Raw genomic sequence first — 19,374 nt, 5'->3', positions numbered from 1 at the left:
GGGTTTCATCGTGTTAGCCAGGATGGTCTCAATCTCCTGACCTCGTGATCCAAAATTTTTAAATGTTTGCCTACAATCTAACAGAAAAAGTTACTGTTATATCACTGTCATATAGAATTCACTTTTAAAATATTACAAAATTGAAAGCTATATACATGTTTAAAGAAGAAACGTGATCGTAATACAAATCATTACAATGATGCTATACCTACTTTTAATTCTCTTACTCTTTTTCTTTCTTAATGATTGAATATTCATATTCACTATAGTGCAGTGAGATCATCTCTAACACACTGTTGGAGGGACTGTGACTTGTGATACATTGTCTGGAAATCAATCAAGGGTCTCAAAAATGATCATACATTTTGATTTATAATTTTGCTTTTTTTTTTTTTTTTGAGACGGAGTCTCCCTCTGTCGCCCAGGCTAGACTGCAGTGGCCGGATCTCAGCTCACTGCAAGCTCCGCCTCCGGGTTTACGCCATTCTCCTGCCTCAGCCTCCCGAGCAGCTGGGACTACAGGCGCCCGCCACCTCACCCGGCTAATTTTTTTTATTTTTTAGTAGAGACGGGGTTTCACCGTGTTAGCCAGGATGGTCTCGATCTCCTGACCTCGTGATCCGCCCGCCTCGGCCTCCCAAAGTGCTGGGATTACAGGCTTGAGTTACCACGCCCGGCCCAATTTTGCTTTTAGAAATATTTTTATAAATATGAAAAATACAGACAAAAATTATTTTGTAAAACATGCATGCCAGCCTTATTTGTATTAGCTAAACTTTTAACAGATAAAACATTAAATCGTAGAGGAATTGTTGATTGAATTTTGAGGCATCTAACTGATGGAGTATCATAGGATATTCAATTGATCCAATATATGTTTTTGAAAAAATTGTAATGACACAGGTAAATGTTTGCAATATGTCATCAAGTAAAAAAAAGTAAATGTGTAAAAAAGTATGGAAAACATGTGGGCTAACTCTGACCCTGTAGAATATATTTTTTCATCTCTAAAATGAAGAAAAATATTTTATCTAGTTCATAATCTTACAGCATGTTTTAACTAAGATAGTACATGTGAATTAACTGGTTCTAGAACTTAACACATGGTGAATCTTATATAAATGTCAGCTGCTGTTGTTAAAAGGTTAACTTTTATTGGAGTATTAAGTCAGAAACAGGGTAGAAGGGAATTCTATTCTTATTCAAAGAGTTCAAAGAAGTCTTTTCTTTCTCTGTATCTGCAGAAATCAACGATAACAAAAAATTTCAAATTTATGAAAGGGAAAGTAAAAAGTTTATCTTCCTGTTTCCCAGTAATGAATGAATTGACATTATCAACGTGGCCAAACAATCAACCATCAGGTCTATCACATCTCAAATGAAGTACCAGTTGACAGCTGTGTTCACTAGCCAAAAGTAGAGTGAAAAGAGCCAGATATCTATACATTTGGTCTAGCACCAGCCTCTGTGTATTTAGTTCCTCATGATAGCCACCTGAATGCTCTCTACTGTGTGGGCCCTTTGGTGTCTGTCACAAGAGTAGGTTACAGTATTTCCAAGCCGATCGGGAAGTAAAATTGTGCCAAAGGGTCTGTCAGAGGCTCAGAAGTCACCTGAGAGGAGGCAAAGCTGAAAAATAGAATCCAAGGTTCTATTGGAGAGAGATGGATGCTCACATCAATGAATTCATGAAAGGAGGGAGACACATACACAGAGAGAGAACAAATGATGTCCTCATACAGATGTACTAGACATGATGAGGTGGGTTTGGTTTGATATTTAGCATGCACATAAGTCTCTAATACTTCCTAACTTTTGAGCCCTTTTGCTTGTTTGTTTACCAACAAATCTTTTAGTCAAGTATCGTATTCCTTATTTTACGTATGTGGAACTTGATGTTCAGTAAATTTAAATGACTCAATGCCTCAGCTAGTAAATGCAGTAGCAAGGATTCAAAGAGATGCCTTGATTCTTCCAGTTTTCTCTTGACCCCTAGCATACTATAAACGTAGCTTACCTTCACTGGACTCACAGTTCAGCAGTTTAGTTCACAATTTAAAGACATCTCCACATCCCTGTAACATCTAAAAAGCTAATGCCCAGCCTCACAATATTACAGTGCACCAGAGAGAGACATAGATGTTCATCCTCTGTTGTGATAGTTCTACAATGATCCTTTTCACATGAAGCTTTCTCATTCACATCCACTTGAAGGAACTACTTGTGAAATTGCTTTCTTCTTGGAATGGGGTAAACAGAGTCCCTCCCAATCTGGAAGAATATAATGAGATCACAGGGTCAAATTCCAAAGCCCCATTGAAAACAAAGGAAAAAAATCTACAGAGTTACAGTTCTGATTCCACCTATATACATTAATTTTAAGCAGCTCATTTTTTTCTAAGGTCACTTAACAGTTTTCTTCACGAATAATATTGGTGGGTAATTACTTTTCATTTGTTTAACTTAAAAAAAATTAAGATTTTTTCCCCCGAATAAACAGAAGCAAACTTCAAGCTTCAACTTGTAGAAAGACCAGCATTAAGTAGCAGCTTTTTCAGCTCACACTCATTGAAGCTGTGATCATGTTAGGGCTCATTTTCTAGCCTCAACACCATTACATCAAGTACCATGACACATATAGGACATAGATATTTAGCTCTGACTTGAAATAAATATATTGTGATTGACTTAAGAGTAGTCTAATTGAAAGCAGAATTATGGTATTCAATTTGGAAATGGTATGTTGGAGTTGTCTACACAGTCACTGTATCTTTTAAAAATCTTTTTTCAATTTCTCCCTGCCTGTTTCAAACTAATATTTGTTATGTTTTCAGTGTCCCATTTTTCGATAATATAATAAAGCCCACTAGATGATAAACATATAACATTTGAAGTTGAGGTTATATGAACTCTGTATAGGGATAGTCAAAACACTTTTCAGTTAGAATATCTTGAATAGAATGAAAAAGGGATTGTTTTAGTGAGTCAGAAGGTTTTAAAGGGTGATTTCAATAGTCAGAGCTAGTTATATTATTCTTTATAAACAGCAAGGAATTGTTATTAGAATAGTTCATCTTAAACTGAGGTTAGAGACCACCTTCCTAGGTCTGCAACATCCCAACAAGAGTACTTTTTATCAATTTTTATTTTGATGAACATCTAAAAATAATGTATTCATGATGTGGATTATCTGATGGTCCTATTTTAGTCAAATATCTCAAAAGAATTTCAGCATTCACATTTCTTATAATTGAGTCCAAAGCTGAAGGAACAAACATTTTGCAATATTTTGATTTTATAAAAAGGTATTGGGTAATTGAACTATCACACAGCACCTGGTAAACTTGAACAGCAATGACATGCTATGGTAGGTCTTGTAGTCATGTTTGAGGGAATTTATCACACTTTATTACAAATAAGTGTAACAATAAATATGCAACAGAATTTTTTTTTTTAAGAAAATCAACATCAGGCATTCATTTAATTCCAATTTCGGCAATGCTATAATATTCAAATACACAGGAAAGCTTTCCAGAATTATCAAGTGATATTTCATCAAACAGATACTTAAGAATTTCTCACCATCATTTTTACTTGTTTTATTTAAGTAGGCAGTCTGGTGGACCTGAACTAACAAGCAGGGTCTTAAGGTTTTAAACCATATTTTGACAATATAACTAGGCAAGCCGGCGTTTTCTGCATTGATATTATTAAATTCAAAATATAGAAAAAGATTAAATGTAGACCCAGAGCTGCAATGCCATCTTCCACCATAAGCATGATATGGGGAAGAAGCCACTGGAAGGCATTCTGGACACCTGGGATCTAGTCACAGAACTTTCTCTCACTGTGCTATTTTGAGGACAATATTTAACCTCCCTAAGCCTCAGTTTCAAAAACAGTAAAGTGGCAGGACCTAAGGTTATTTCTCATGTCTCTTCAAATTCTAACATGCTATGCAAAGAGATGCCCTAGACATCTGATGTAAATTGAGACATAACATTTTTAGTTCTCCAAAATATCTAAAGTCCACGAATAGTGTGTTTTCTGTCACATTCCAACAGAGTATTATTCATCTTCAAATTGAAGAATATGGTGAGTGATTCCAATGTTATTCTAAGTAAATACCTAAAAAAGCACCAGAAAATTCATTAACCACTATTATTTGAAGACTGTTCCAGTAATCTTCTGAAAGCATACATAATAGGTATAATCATAAATATTTTAATATGGTAGGTACTCCATTAACCATTAAATTGTTTGATAAAACTTTAAACAGTATTCAGTTGTTTCAAACAAGAAACATCCATGTAAACTTGGTGAAGACAATATATGCATGTCTTGGTATATTCAAGTGATAGAGATGAGTTACTGCGTCTATGTTGATGAATACTCAAAGTTTCTAGGTTCTCTGGGACATTAATTAATTAGAAAACAAACTCTTACTATTTTTATGAATAGCTCATCACAGGACTCTCTTCCAAAATACTTCTTCCTTTGTGTATAAAAAAATACATGAGCATAGACCAATGGTTCTCACTCAGGGGCAATTTTGTCCTCCAAGGGATATTTGGCAGCCTCTGGAGACATTTCCGGTTGCTACAAACTGGGAGAGGGGTCGGGGAGTGCTACTGGCATCTAGTGGGTAGAGACTAAGGATACTGCTAAACATCCTACAATGCACAGCTCCCATGACAAAGAATTGTCTGTCTCCAAATGTAAACAATGCCAAGATTGAGAAACCCTGATGCAAACTACAAGTCTCCATTCACTTCTCTAACAAGTCTATCAAAAAGTCAGATACTTTTCTGTGCTTCCTCTCCTTACAAATCATGAACTTAAGGCTTTTATTCAACTAATATAATTTTTCTTTGTATTTTTCTGTTTCACTCTATCAGTCTCACATATATAAAGAATTAAAAAACTTTAAAGTGCTAACATGGGGAACTATTTCTGTTATCTGGCAAATTTAATCATTTTATTATTAAAATTATAAAAATTAAGCCTAGAAAAGGCTTAATTTTTTTTTGGATTACTCTCAATATCATTCTATGATTTTGACAACTCAGTTGAAGAAGCCAATGCAATCTTTCTTATTCCACTGTCATTTTTCAGTGTGTGTACATTGGGGTTGCCAAGGGTTCTAAAAAAGGTCATTTGGGAGTATTAGGGTTAAGGAAGACTTAGTGTTGATATTTAAAATGTGTTGTACATGCTTATATTTATGTCCAGGTTTGTTCTACATGATTTCTCTTTTTAATTTTAAATTGGACAAATCACTGTTGGTTAAATTTAACTAATTTTTCATTAGCGTTTCCATTTTCTGACGGCGTCCCAAATCAGTATCTGGGTAGACCATAATGGAGACCTGTTGGTGGCTCTATAATTATTCTTGCAGGATTGTAGCGCCACCTACAGGGATCCATATGCATATCATTATTTGACCGACAGTGCTCCTAGCATACACTGATGTACACATAGCACAAAGGAGAAATGGAAAAGTCTAGAAAATGAAATAAAACAAAATTAATTTTAAAAACCCAAGGGAAATGCTTACATTGCATCATATGTCTTTTCAGTATGTACTTAACTGAGGTCTTTTGAAATCAACTAATATCTTGATATCCAACTCCATAGGTAAATATTGCTTTTCTGGATTCTTTTAACAAATTACTACATCTTTAAAATAAGAAAACTATACCTTTATTTAAGAGAAATGTTTTGAAAAGAAATGAGTAAGCATTGAATGATGCTGAATTTTAAAAAATCAATGTGAAATTGTATAGATTTGACCGGTCTGGAATTTTTAAAAAATAAAACAAATCATTAAACAAATACAAAAAAAAGTTAATTGAAAGATGCTTTTGTTTTCCTTTTGCTATTCTCTTTAAAAAATAGGTTTATTCAACTGAGGACCTTCTTTGTGTTTTTGGCAAAAGTCGGAATTTTCTAAATTTAAAACTCAAACTACCTATTTTGAATAATGGTAAGTATCAAGTACATGGTTTTGTCTCCTAAGTTCCTTCTAATTATGCATGTGGACTTTACTAATGGAAAACTGTTCTACTAACCTGTAAGCACTGTGAGAACTTTAAAGAGAGTCCAAGGCAGATTTGAACCAAGACAGCAGTGAGAGTGTGGAAGAAAAGTCTCTTGATGGGAGGTGGGGTAGGGAGGGAGGGAAGTATAAGTGTAAAATAAAACATGTAGTTGCTCAGTAAGGAAGAAGCTGACATTCAAAAATGTGTCCCTGATCTCCTGTGGAGGGAACATTTGACTTCTGTTGGCCCAGCTTTTACATCAGTCAGAGAGGTAAACTTTGGTAATTGCATCATTAAAATCTGTCTGCCCACTCTGTGTGTGCCATGCAATTGCACTCTTTGATGAAGTGGAAGAGGCATTGCTATAAATCTTTGCCATGAATAGAATGTTCATTGGTTCCTCTGGAAATTTTATGTAACATGGATTAAAACCAGGCCTTGTCTGTTCCTATCAGGGAAGGAAAAGTAGGAGGAGTAGAAGGTATTTTTAGAGTAAAGACCAGCCAAGCAAATTAAATCAGACCATTAAGCTTAATGGGGTTTGAGAGACCAAGGGGCAATTATTAGTTCAAAATAATGACCTTCAATCCAACATGAAGGAAATATGTAATAGCAGAACTAACTAATGCCCTCTCCCCTCTCTCTCTTGAGCTTTTAACCAGAAGGGCAGAAGGAATGGAGGTGGTAGAGGTCAATAATCAACTAAAATGACCATGCCTTTTAGTTATATAGCTTATATATGTATTGTTCCAATATATTAATTTTCTCCATTAGGATTAAAATAGCACATCAAAAGATAGTCAAATGAAGCCTTCTAAGAACCCAGGTAAAATAATTCTCACAAAGTTGGCCCCGAAGGGATTTACAACTATTTATAGTCTGAAAGAGGCACACTGACTGTGATAAACTGAAAGCTGTTGGGGGTAGTGTCATGAAAATAATTAAAATAACTAAATGACTTTCATAGGATGATATCAGTTTTAAGAGTTGTAGGGGAAACCTTATACTTTCTCTGTTCTGTTGTGCTGAAACAGGGTATATAAGACAGATTAGGATGTCCAATTAAGGTAATTTTAAAATGCCCCCAGATAAGCAGGTTGGAAGCAGAATTATGACCTCATGCTTATTTTCAAGATGGAGATCTATCTATATGCTCATGTTTTAGCATATTTTTATGTAGTTAAGTGTTACTCAAATGTAGTGAATATAAAACCAAACCACTGAATGCAACCACCTTCATATGCAACATTGCTTAATAACCCATCTAGTTTAGGTCGTGGTGACTTGTGACTTGCAATATAGATTTCATGTAGAAATATTTATATAATGTTATTGCTATACAGTTTTGTAATATATAAGCAGAATTTTTTTTTCTCACTTCACTTTGGTCAACTTCAGCATTAAAAATAATCTACTTGATATCCATTAAGTGAGAAAATATAATATTCATTTCATACATTTTAAGTTGTATATGTCTATATTTTTGCATAATCCTGGGAGCTGCTTATAAATAAATGAATAGATTGAAATATTTTACGATTCAAAAAAGAAAAATCTCTTTTTAAAAAGAAATATATCAGGGCAAAAATCAACATAAAATAATTATATATTCAGTCTTTGCTTGGGATCAAATTTTGTTTCAAATGATGTAAGCAAAATTTACAGCAGAGACGAAGATGCTAACTTGACACATGACTTGGAATACATTGGAAGTTATATTAAATTCTGGAACATTGTTGATAAGAAAAATAAAATGCTGTTAAATATTCGATGCCACACATGAAAACGCTTTACTATCATTTAACATCTTAGCCTAAAAATTGCATCTTAAGAAAAATAGGTATGTTTCAAACATTTTTCTGGGCCTTTTCTTTAAGATAGATATTTAGAAGCCAGTCATATGTTATTTTACTAAAATATATTATCTTTGATTCAATCCTCTAAAAATGGATTTTCAAATATCTCTTCTACAAATATTCTGAACTAAAGAAATGATTTAAATAAAAAGGAAATAAGAAGAGTTATTGTTTACTGAGTAACAAAATCACTTTCTATTAGAAATAAGATTTTACTTCATTTATCTCAGTCTAAATAAAAAATAGTACGGAGACTAAAGGCAGCATGGTCTAGTGACTGAGCTTCAGCCTTGGCTATGCTGTCTTTTATCTGATGACTGGTATGGAAAATTATTTACCCTCACTGAGTCCCGTTTTCCTATCTTAAAAATGATAATAATAGTAAAAACAAAAACAACAATACCTATATCGTGGGGTAGTTTTGTGTAGGAGCTAACAAACATGTATAAAGGCCTAGTGTACTGCCTGGCGTGATAGAGAATTAGTAGAAGAGGTCCCTCAACACTTTGGGGAAATACATATAAATCTCAGTTTTTATCTACAAATTGTGTATTCTTAGGTATATCTTCATAAAGATTTATTCTGTATAATACAGATAACAACAGGCAAATGCTTATTAAAAGTCCTAATGCATGTCAGTGTTGCTTTGGTTAGGCCAATATCTTGGTTGGAACAAGCTATACAATGTGCGGTAGCAACTCCAAAATCATTAAGACTGAGTATATAAAAATGTATTTCACTGTGATTTAAGTAACCGTGAGCCCTCTGGCTCTCCAGGATAGCTCGCTTCCAAGGGCTGATATAGGCATTTACACAGCTTCCATATTTTAGCATACATTTTGGAACACTTGGCCTTCAGAATCAAGGTAGAAGAGAAAGTAGGACTAAGTCACACGTGCCTTAAAGTACTTTTGATTGAAAGGGACGCATGTTGCTCTATATTCAGAACTGGTGGCATGGCCACCACCAAACTACAAGGGATTTTGGGAAATGAGTACAGTATCAGGAATATTCAGTGAACTGTATTGTCTCTGAGATGTTGAAAAAACAATAAAATCATCAGCAAAGATATTTAATGTATTGTGCATATTTTAACAGTTATGAACTTTTTATTTTATGTTGTTTTATTTTATTTTACTTTAACTTCTGGGATACATGTGCTGAATGTGCAGGCTTGTTACATTGGTATACATGTGCCATGGTGGTTTGCTGCACCTATCAACCCATCATCTAGCTTTTAAGCCCCACATGCATTAGGTATTTGTCGTAATACTCTCCCTCCCCTTTCTTTCCACCCCCAACAGGCCCTGGTGTGTGATGTTCCCCTCCCTGTGCCCATGTGTTCTCATTGTTAACTCCCACTTATGAGAGAATGTGCACTGTTTGGTTTTCTGTTCCCGTGTTAGTTTGCTGAGGATGATGGGTTCCAGCTTCATCCATGTCTCTGGAAAGGACTCATCCTTTTTTATGGCTGCAGAGTATTCCATGGTGTATATGTGCCACATTTTCTTTATCCAGTCTATCATTGATGGGCATGTGGATTGGTTTCAAGTCGTTGATATTGCAAATAGTGCTGCAATAAACAGATATGTGTATGTGTCTTTATAGTAGAATGAGTTATAATCCCTTGGGTATATACCCAGTAATAGGATTGCTGGGCCAAATGGTATTTCTGGTTCTAGATGCTTGAGGAATCACCAACCGTCTTCTACAATGGTTGAACTAATTTACACTCCCACTAACAGTGTAGAAGCATTCCTATTTCTCCACAGTCTCACCAGCATCTATTGTTTCCAGACATTTTAATGATCACCATTCTAGCTGGCATGAGATGGTATCTAATTGTGGTTTTGATTTGCATTTCTCTAATGACTAGTGATGATGAGCTTTTTTTCATAGGTTTGTTGGCCACATACTATCTTCTTCTGAGAATTGTCTATTCATATCCTTCATCCACTTTTTGATGGGGTTGTTTTTTTCTTGTAAATTTGGTTTAAGTTTCTTGTAGATTCTGGATATTAGACCTTTGTCAGATGAGTAGATTGCAAAATTTTTCTCCCATTCTGTATGTTGCCTATTCACTCTGATGATAGTTTCTTTTACTAAGCAGAAGCTCTTTATTTTACTTTGATCCCATTTGTTAATTTTGGTTTTTGTTGCCATTGCTTTTGGTGTTTTAGTCATGCAGTCTTTGCTCATACCTGTGTCCCGAATGGTATTGCCTAGGTGTTCTTCCAGGGTTTTTGTGGTTTTAGGTTTTACGTCTTTAATCCATCTTGAGTTAATTTTTGGAAAAGGTGTAAGGAAGGGGTTCAGTTTCTGTTTTCTGCATATGGCTAGTCACTTTTCCCAACACCATTTATTAACTAGGGACTCTTTTCTCCATTGCTTTTTTGGCAGGTTTGTCAAAGATCAGATGGTTGTAGATGTGTGATGTTACTTCTGAGGCTTCTGTTCTGTTTCATTGGTCTATACATCTGTTTTGGTACCAATATCATGCTGTTTAGGTTTCTGAAGCCTTGTAGTATAGTTTGAAGTTAGGGAACATGATGCCTCCAGCTTTATTCTTTTTTCTTAGTATTGTCTTGGCTATGTGGGCTCTTTTTTTGGTTTCATATTAAATTTAAAGTTGTTTTGGCTGATTCTGTGTAGAAAGTAAATGATATCTTGATGAGAATAGCATTGAATCTATAAATTACTTTTGGTGATATGGCCATTTTTATGATATTGATCCTTCCTATGATCTATTTTTAAAAGTGGCTTTGATGCTGATTTAAAGCCTGTATTTAGAAGATGAGGAGTGAACGTGTTCTTCATGTGTTCTATTTGTTTAGAATTTTAACCTTTCATAGCATTTTTATACATATCCACTTTCAAAATATGGGTATAAATTATGTTCTGTAACAGTAACAAATTTTGTTTTACAGTTCTGATTTGAAACTGGCTTTTATCTTTCATAGTAGATAGACACAGCAAGATTAATGATAATATTTGTACCAAAACCTTATATAAGCTTATTAAAAATTTCTAATAATAAAAGTGTTTAAATACCAAAGGAACAAAAAGAGTTCCCTTTGTTGACGGATGATGAAGCCAAAGCTTATCAGAGAAGAGTCATTATGCATCATTATATAAGTCTAAAAATATTTTTCATGGGTCAGTGAGGTTATTTTGAAAATTACAAGTGTAGCCTTTTGTTAAAAAAAAATTGTCAAGATAAACACCTCTGAGGATTACATTGTCTATGATGATTCTTTGGTGACAGAAAAAATATATTAAGTCTGCATCATTCTTCTCAAAAATGAAATAAAATTTCAAGAGAGCATATCTTAATAACAGGGATAGAGGTGTGACTGTATCATAATTTCATGGAGCACTAATATAATTTCAGGCAAATTTGATCTCCTTTGTTTTATCTATTAAGCAACTTTTGGGAATACGGTCTCTTTCAGTTGAAATTCTGAGTAAAAAGTTCATCAGAGTTGGTTTGACCAGATCTACATAGTGTGAGTGCTTTGAACTGTCTGCTATCATGCCAGTATTCCATCTTTTAATTAAGAAGACATTTAATGGCAAAAGTTTGCAGCTACTTCTTCATGTGTGTAATTTTCTCTGGCACTGGAGACTGCCTATGCCTCTAGTTTGTCAGAGGAACTCTTAAAAATGGGAAAATTTTAGCCAATTAACATTATTTATACTCACTGACAAGTATCCAATGTACCTTAGCTTGTTCACTAAATGTGTTACCAAAAAGGGGTCCCGATCCAGACCCCAAGAGAGTGTTATCGTTCAAAAAGAATTTGAGGCAGAGACCATAGAGTAAAGTGAAAGCAAGCTTATTAGAAAAATAAAGGAGTAAAGAAGGACTACTCCACAGGCAGAGCAGCAGCTTGGGCTGCTTGACTGATAATACTTCATAGTTATTTCTTGATTATATGCTAAACAATAGCTGGATTATTCAGGAGTTTTCCAAGAAAGAGGTGGACAATTCCCAAAACTGAGGGTTCCTCCCCTTTTTAGACTATGCAGGGTAACTTCCTGACGTTTCCCTGGCATTTGTAAACTATCATGGCACTGGTGGGAGTGTCTTTTAGGCATGCTAATGCATCACAATTAGTGTATAATGAGCGGTGAGGACAACCAGAGATCACTTTCACCACCTTCTTGTTTTTGGTGGGATTTGGGGCTGGCTTATTCACTGAAACCTGTTTTATCAGCAAGGTCTTTATGACCTGTATCTTGTGCCGACCTCCTCTCTCTTCCTGTGACTTACAATGCCTAACCTCCTGGGAATGCAGCCCAGTAGGTCTCAGCCTCATTTTACCCAGCCCCTGTTCAAGACAGAGTCACCCTGGCTCAAATGCCTCTGACATAGTGACAGGAGTTTTAAAGTCAGGTGTTTTAAACTCAATTTGTCGGCTATTATTACCAGCTGTTGTATAAAGCTACTCAAATCAAACCTATTGATGCCTCTATCTGTATATCCAGGTTTACCTCCTGAGAAAGTAGGATACGCACCAAATGTAATTTTGACTTTAGTGTCTATAGTGACAAGCAAATCACACAGGCTTCATCCTTACCAGAAAGGACTCCATCTTACTCAAGAGATTCTTAGGTACACTGTTGAAACCTAGAGGGTAGTACAAACATTTCTTATTTTTTCCATGTGGCTGCTGCCCTTTGGTTATGCCAAAGTCCCTTTTGATAAGCATTCAAAGTGCCTTTATATTCCTATCTTCCCCACCTCCTATTTTTTTTTTTTTACATCTTCCCTTCCCCTCATACTTCTCCCTCTCTACCCACACACAAGCACACACCTGCATGGGTTCCTGGCTTCTACTGGGCATCATTGTCCCTGAGATACTAGCAACTACATCAGCAAGGTCAAGTCTTGTTTCGCCCCAGTGCACCTTTTGCTTTAGAGTGAAATGAATATAAGGTAAACTTTTGGCTTCACTAACATAAATTACTTCTCTCAGCATTATTCTGATGCATTATTACCTTAAAATCTATTCTTATCTTGCAGAAGACCTAAAGAGACCATGTGAACACTTTTAAGTCCTTTAAATGAAATGAAGAGAAACAGGATGAAGGAAAAAGGAAATTGGCTCACAGTATCCTCCTCCCACTAATTACCAATGACTTAAGGCCTTGGAATCAAGTCATTTTTCAGGACCCAAGAGCTATTGGCCCAAATATCTGGCAGTTAATCCTAACACATTTTATTGTATCATCAGATGTAATGTTTAATCTTCCTAAGATGCCAAAGTGATTAGTGATTATGACTCAGTACAAATGTGCTTAAATTACCAAAAATTTGAATTTTACACATTTTTTATTAACAGAGAAGCTGAGACTAAGCTGATATTTCCTATACCAACACTAAAAGCCAACTATCTGGAAGTATTCATTAAAAGGAAGAGATGATCATTTTTCTTAAACAATTGCATACCAAATCCAAATTAAACAATTTGCTCATTTATTTTTCCTGTTTCCTGCTCTACATTTCAGTTGCTCTTATTTAGGAGTCTGTATTTACTCATAACTCTTAGCAATCATTAAATAAAACATAAAATAAATAGAAAAGTAAGTCTGATATATTATGCTTCAAAGTCAGAAATAATATGCTAAATTTACTTTCCAAGTTCTCCTTGAAAGGATTCAATAAATTATTCTGAGAGTTATTTCAGGAGTATTGACTGAAGAGCATGGCTTTAATTTTCAGCTTTTAACCATAGCATAGAGGATCCTACAGGGATGTTGCTAACTCCTCAAGTGCCTTACCTGGAGTGGAGAGTGGGGAGGAGAATATAAACCAAATAAAAACTACCTTTATGTGCATTAATCTACTGGTTTATCATTCAAAGTTTACAGGTAATAATCAACAATGTACAGAAAAAATTTCTCTGTTGGGAGTTTTAATCGGTTGAAGAAAAACAATCTCTAAGGATTTATCAGTATTTGGAAAATACAGTTATGTCAAGTTTATACGTTGACTCTAACATTTCCACTTCTTCACATTACTTTGATTCATTTCTTCACACACACACACACACACACACACACGCACACACACAAACACTTAATTTTTAAGTTTTCTATAGTCCTGACGGTCAATGGCAAAAGTTTTTCAAATATGAGAAGTCCATAATAACGTTTAAATGCTGGTAATGGTTAAAATTAACAGACAAATCAATGGAAAAGAATAAATAGTCCAGAAATGACTTCACTTACAGAAAAGTCATATATTATTAAGGACTTGACAAGTGTGGAAGGACAGACAGGATTATTAATTATTGAATAAATGATGTTTGAAAAACTGGTTATCTTTTTTTAAAAAAAACAGTAAATTTAGATCATTATCATAGTGTTGCCAAATAAAATATAAGTTGATTGAGGTAAACATAAAAGTTACAGAAAAACTGGAAGAAAACAGAAATCAAAAAGTATCAAATGTCAAGAATGGCATGGTATCTAGAAGCAATGAGAAACAAACTAAATAAGATAAACAGCTTTGCATACACACACACAAACTAAAATTTTTGAATGTCAAAAAATATAAGGTAAAAGATGAAATATTTTAGGAAAGAATTTTAGGAAGTTTTACAAAGAAAATATATGTATTTCAGGCCAATACACAAGAGGAACATCAGACTAACACAAATAACCGCATAAGTAGATTATGCTTAATTAAAAATAAAATGCAGGTTAGGCATGCCTAATGCAGAAATCCAAAATCTAAAATGCCCCCAAATTCAAAAGTTTTTGAGCACCAAAATGATGCCATAGGTGAAAAATTCCACACATAAGTACAATCATTATAAGTGTGGATAGTTCCACACCTAAGTACCATCTTTGCTTCATGCACAAAATGTTTAAAAATATTGTACACAATTACCTTCCGACTATGTGTATAAGATGTATATGAAGCATAAATGAATTCTGTGTTTAGACTTGGGTCCTATCCCCAAGAGTTCTGATTATACAAATATTCCAAAATCCAAAAAAATCTGAAATTGGAAATACTTCTAGTCCCAACCATTTTGAATAAGGAATACCCAACCTGTAATATAAAGTACCTAGTGATAAAAGAAAAGAAAAATAGTCTAAGTTCATCCACATGTACTTTTAGATTATATGTAAAAATAACACTGTATATACATTAGACAAAAAGATCCCTTAATCTAATATATATGCAAATTAAAAAATGCGACATTATGATTCTTTTTTTAGCTATTAATGAAGCAAAGAGTTTACAAATAAAAATATCCAATGCTGGTGAGTATGGACATTTCCAAAGACTGTTGCTAATAGTTTAAATATCTATTTTTGAAAGAATGTGGCAACACTTATATAGCAATATGTGAAAATTAAGCCCTTTGTAAATCAGCTTTGGTTGGGGCCCCAACATGATAGGTGATAAAATAATCCCGTTTTATGATGAAGTGTTAGACCATCTGCAGGCGCTGCAGAGGAAGAGTCCAAAGTTAACAGAAACTCAATACATCATTTACCTCCTTGCTATATAAACAAAGGCCAAGAGTTTAATTAAAGAAGTGGAAGGCTTAAGAGAGGTGGTGTTTAGAGAAATATAGGGGTGCTTTGTTCTTACTTCCAGAGTAGTAAGAAGCAATGTAAGGAAACAATTTAGAATCTTTAATGTGATTTCCCTGATTTGAGGGACAATGGAGGGTGAAAGGGTGGTCTCCTGAAGGAGCTTCTCATAAACCCGAGATATCTAAATGGAAAGAATGTGGCTGAAGTCACCTAAAATAGCGCTGTAGAACAACTCTCTCACTGACAGAGTGAGAGGTGTTTGTAAGGCATGTAATGGGAAATTGCTGGAGGGCTTGGTGCAGGGAAGTGAAGTGATCTGATTTATGTTGTTAAAAGCTTACTCGGGCTGAGGAGTGGACTAATGATAATAGTAATTGTAATGGTTAACTTTTTGTGTTCGCTGGACTTGGCCATTGAGTGCCCATTTGTCAGACTATTCTGAGTGTGTTCCTGAGGGTGTTTCTGGATGAAATCAACATTTGAATGGATAGACTGAGTAAAGAAGACTGCCCTCCCAAGTATGGGTGGATACCACTTAATTAATTGAAGATCTGAACAGAACAAAAACAATTGAAGATCTGAGTAAGAGGAAACGCCTGATTTCTCATTGCTTGAGTTGGACCATTAATCTTTTCCTCTCTTCAGACTTTGTATTAGTCCATTTTCATACTGCTATAGATAACTGCCCGCGAGTGGGTAATTTATAAAGGAAAGTGGTTTGACTCATAGTTCTGCACGGCTGGTGAAGCCTTAGAAAACTTACAATCATGGCGGAAGGCAAAGGGGAAGTAAGGCACCTTCTTCACAAGGAAAGAGAAGTGCTGAGCAAAGGGGGAAAGAGCCCCTTATAAAACCATCAGATCTCATGAGAACTCACTCACTATCAGGAGAACAGCATGGGAGAAACTGCCCCTGAAGAGGTCACAAAATGCTAGCAGCCGTCGCTCGCTCTTCGGTGTCCACTCTGGTGGTACTTGAGGAGCCCTTCAGCCCGCCAGGGTACTGTGGAATCCCCCTCTGGGCTGGCGGAGGCCAGCGCCCGCTCCCTCAGCTTGCAGGGAGGTGTGGAGCGAGAGGCGCAGGCGGGAACTGAGGCTGCGCAAGGCGCTAGCGGGCCAGCGCGAGTTCCGGGAAGGCATGGGCTGGGTGGGCCCCGCACTGGGAGCGTGCGGTCCGTCCTGCCAGCCCCCGGCAGTGAGGGGCTTAGCACTCCGGCCAGCTGCTGCAGAGGGTGCGCTGGATCCCCAAGCAGTGCCCGCCTACCGGGGCTGCTCTTGAATTCTCAAGGGGCATCAGCTGCCTCCCTTCCTCTTGGAATAAAACCGGAAATGAAGGTGGAGACGGTAAGTGTGCTTATACTTAAGGCACAGCCCTCTCAATATGGGACTAACTTGAGCCTTTTCACTTTCAACTCTCAGCCAAGACTAAGATGAATCTTAATTCTGAGTTTTATTTCAAGAACATTAGGTATTGGGCCAGATGAAAAAGTGGTGAGATTTTTAACTTTTGAACTAAACTTTAACAGCTGCCATAGAAAATGTTCTTCTCTTAAACTAGTCACCGGAAAGGCTGTTAGGCAGTTAACTCACCTGTATATGAGTATTCATTATCAAGTCGACAGAGAAATCAGTGGTTGATCTGATTTCATCTTTTCTGGATCTGGAAAACACTGCAATGAAATCTTTATTTGTGCCACCTTGCTCCAGAGCTACCTCAGGACCATGGTTCCAGATGGCCAGATGGGGTCCACCCCCAAGGCCTCTGCTTGTCAGAGCCAGATCGGTACCCCAGCCCCCAAGCCCAGAGCCTTGTGGTTGGAGTCAAGTTGCTCTGGGTGCCAGAGGCATCTGTCATTGTGATAAAGCGGCCCCTCTCACATCTACCTGACAGCCTCCTGCCTTCAGCAAGGTTTTTACATAACTCTGAGTGGAATGAAAATAAAGATAAATACAAAAGGAAGAAAAGAAGCCTTTAAACTTGATTTTTAGTTTACATTTTTATATTTTAAAAATTCACTCCTGACCACACACCATTCCACTGATTTGGAGTTAATGAACCAATTCATGAGAACTCTGGCCTTTTTCAGTTGAATCAATCAGCCTCAGAGATAATGAAATGAGAAATGTGTCTTAACATTTAAGGGACAACAGGATTTCTCAGTTATTTTCTGCAGGTTGAAGTCTACAGTGAAGACTCATGATCTTGTTTTAGTGATGTTAGCCCAATTAAATTTGAATTTTCGGTAAACCAGGAATTTTTTAGTATAAATACATACTTTGCTATACTTTGGAGAAACTAATACTAAAGAAACAATTCACTGTTTCATAGAAATTTAAACTTTACTGAGTGTCCTGTATTTTATCTGGTAACCCTCATTTTACAAGTCTTTAAATAAGTGTTGCATTTCTACAATTGAACTTAGAAATCTCTTTTGAATTAAATAGAAGAATAATATCTAAATGGAGGAAACTTTTTAAAAGAAGAAATGCCCATGTCACAGAAATCCTTATAAATACCCTAAAATCATTAAACATAATATTATTTTGATTCCCCTTTCTCCCCTCGATCAATAACTACAGGATTGGTTGAAATGTAAACGGTATTTCAGTGGCCTGAGTATTTTATAACTTAGTCAAGGCATGAAACCATAAATTAGGAAGAAATGACTCCCTGTTGTATGAAACAAATCTGTTTCGCTGGTATCATTGTTTATTGTAAATTAACAGAAGCATGCTTAGAAAACAAGGCAAGTGATAGAGAACGCAGAAGACCTGTGGGTTGTTGGGCACTGTTTTTATACACATCAGTGATGATAAAAGTCAGATGTAGCATTTATTCACTGAAACTCAGTTTCAGTATTGTCACGGAATACTAAGAGACCAATCCTAACTGAACTCCATTATCTGTAATACCTTACATTAAAATGCATGCTTTGCTTCTTATGATGAATGGTTAACTGAACCAATAGTGGGCTAATGTATGCTTTATGTTATGTGTGTGTGTGTGTATGTGTGTGTGTGTATGTATGTTTGTATATATGTATGAATGTGTGTATATGTATATACACAGGAACATATATATGTACACACACATACACTCATAACACAGTTACCTCCCAGACCAAGAATGGCAGCATTTTATCATCAATTTAATTTATGGACCTATGTTTAATATTGATAAATGCAACAGGAAAAATAAAATATCTATTATATATATAAGGCAGCTGCAAGTTTTTGTATGTCCGTCCTTCAAAAATATATATATCAATTAGCATTTTAGTGTTTTCTCTGTTTAAGTGATTAATCAATTAACCTACAAAATTTAAACTTGTTGGTGCTTCTTCTTTCTTTCCTTTTCCTTTCCTATTTTACAGGGTATTGCTTTTCTCCCTTCTACCAAAGTTATTCATTTCTTGGAGAAAATAAACCCCATTTTAAGAAAACCAATTGCAAGTTTTTTTTTCAGGGCATGTGTTATTGTGAAAATCGTCAAGGTAATTCATTTGAAGCAAATGCATTTACACTATTGGAATAGGTTTATTAAAAGAAAGAGACATTAAACAAATTGATAGTATTAATGATATTGTAAGAAAAAGGTTAACCTACCTAAAAGAATATATAACCTCAGAAACAACCACTTGAAAGCAACAAGAACAACAACACTACTATTATTGAGTCTTCAGAGGTCTAATACAACCTTAAGTAAATTTGCATTCTTATTATGAAATTAAATTAATAAATCTAATTTACTTTGAGAATATTCTATAATTTTAACTTTATGAACTCAATCTGGCTGTTGCTGCTACTAGAATGAATTAGTGAAATTTTGATTTTGTGTATGTGTGTGTATGTGTATGCACAGTATAGTTTCATGTGTATCAATTACAAAGGTTATTGTAGTCCTATTTGTAAGTATGACCG

The sequence above is a fragment of the Colobus angolensis genome, unplaced genomic scaffold, assembly GCF_000951035.1.
Source record: "Colobus angolensis palliatus isolate OR3802 unplaced genomic scaffold, Cang.pa_1.0 Scaffold14, whole genome shotgun sequence".
NCBI lineage: Eukaryota > Metazoa > Chordata > Mammalia > Primates > Cercopithecidae > Colobus > Colobus angolensis.
Note: the sequence above shows the minus strand (reverse complement) of the source record.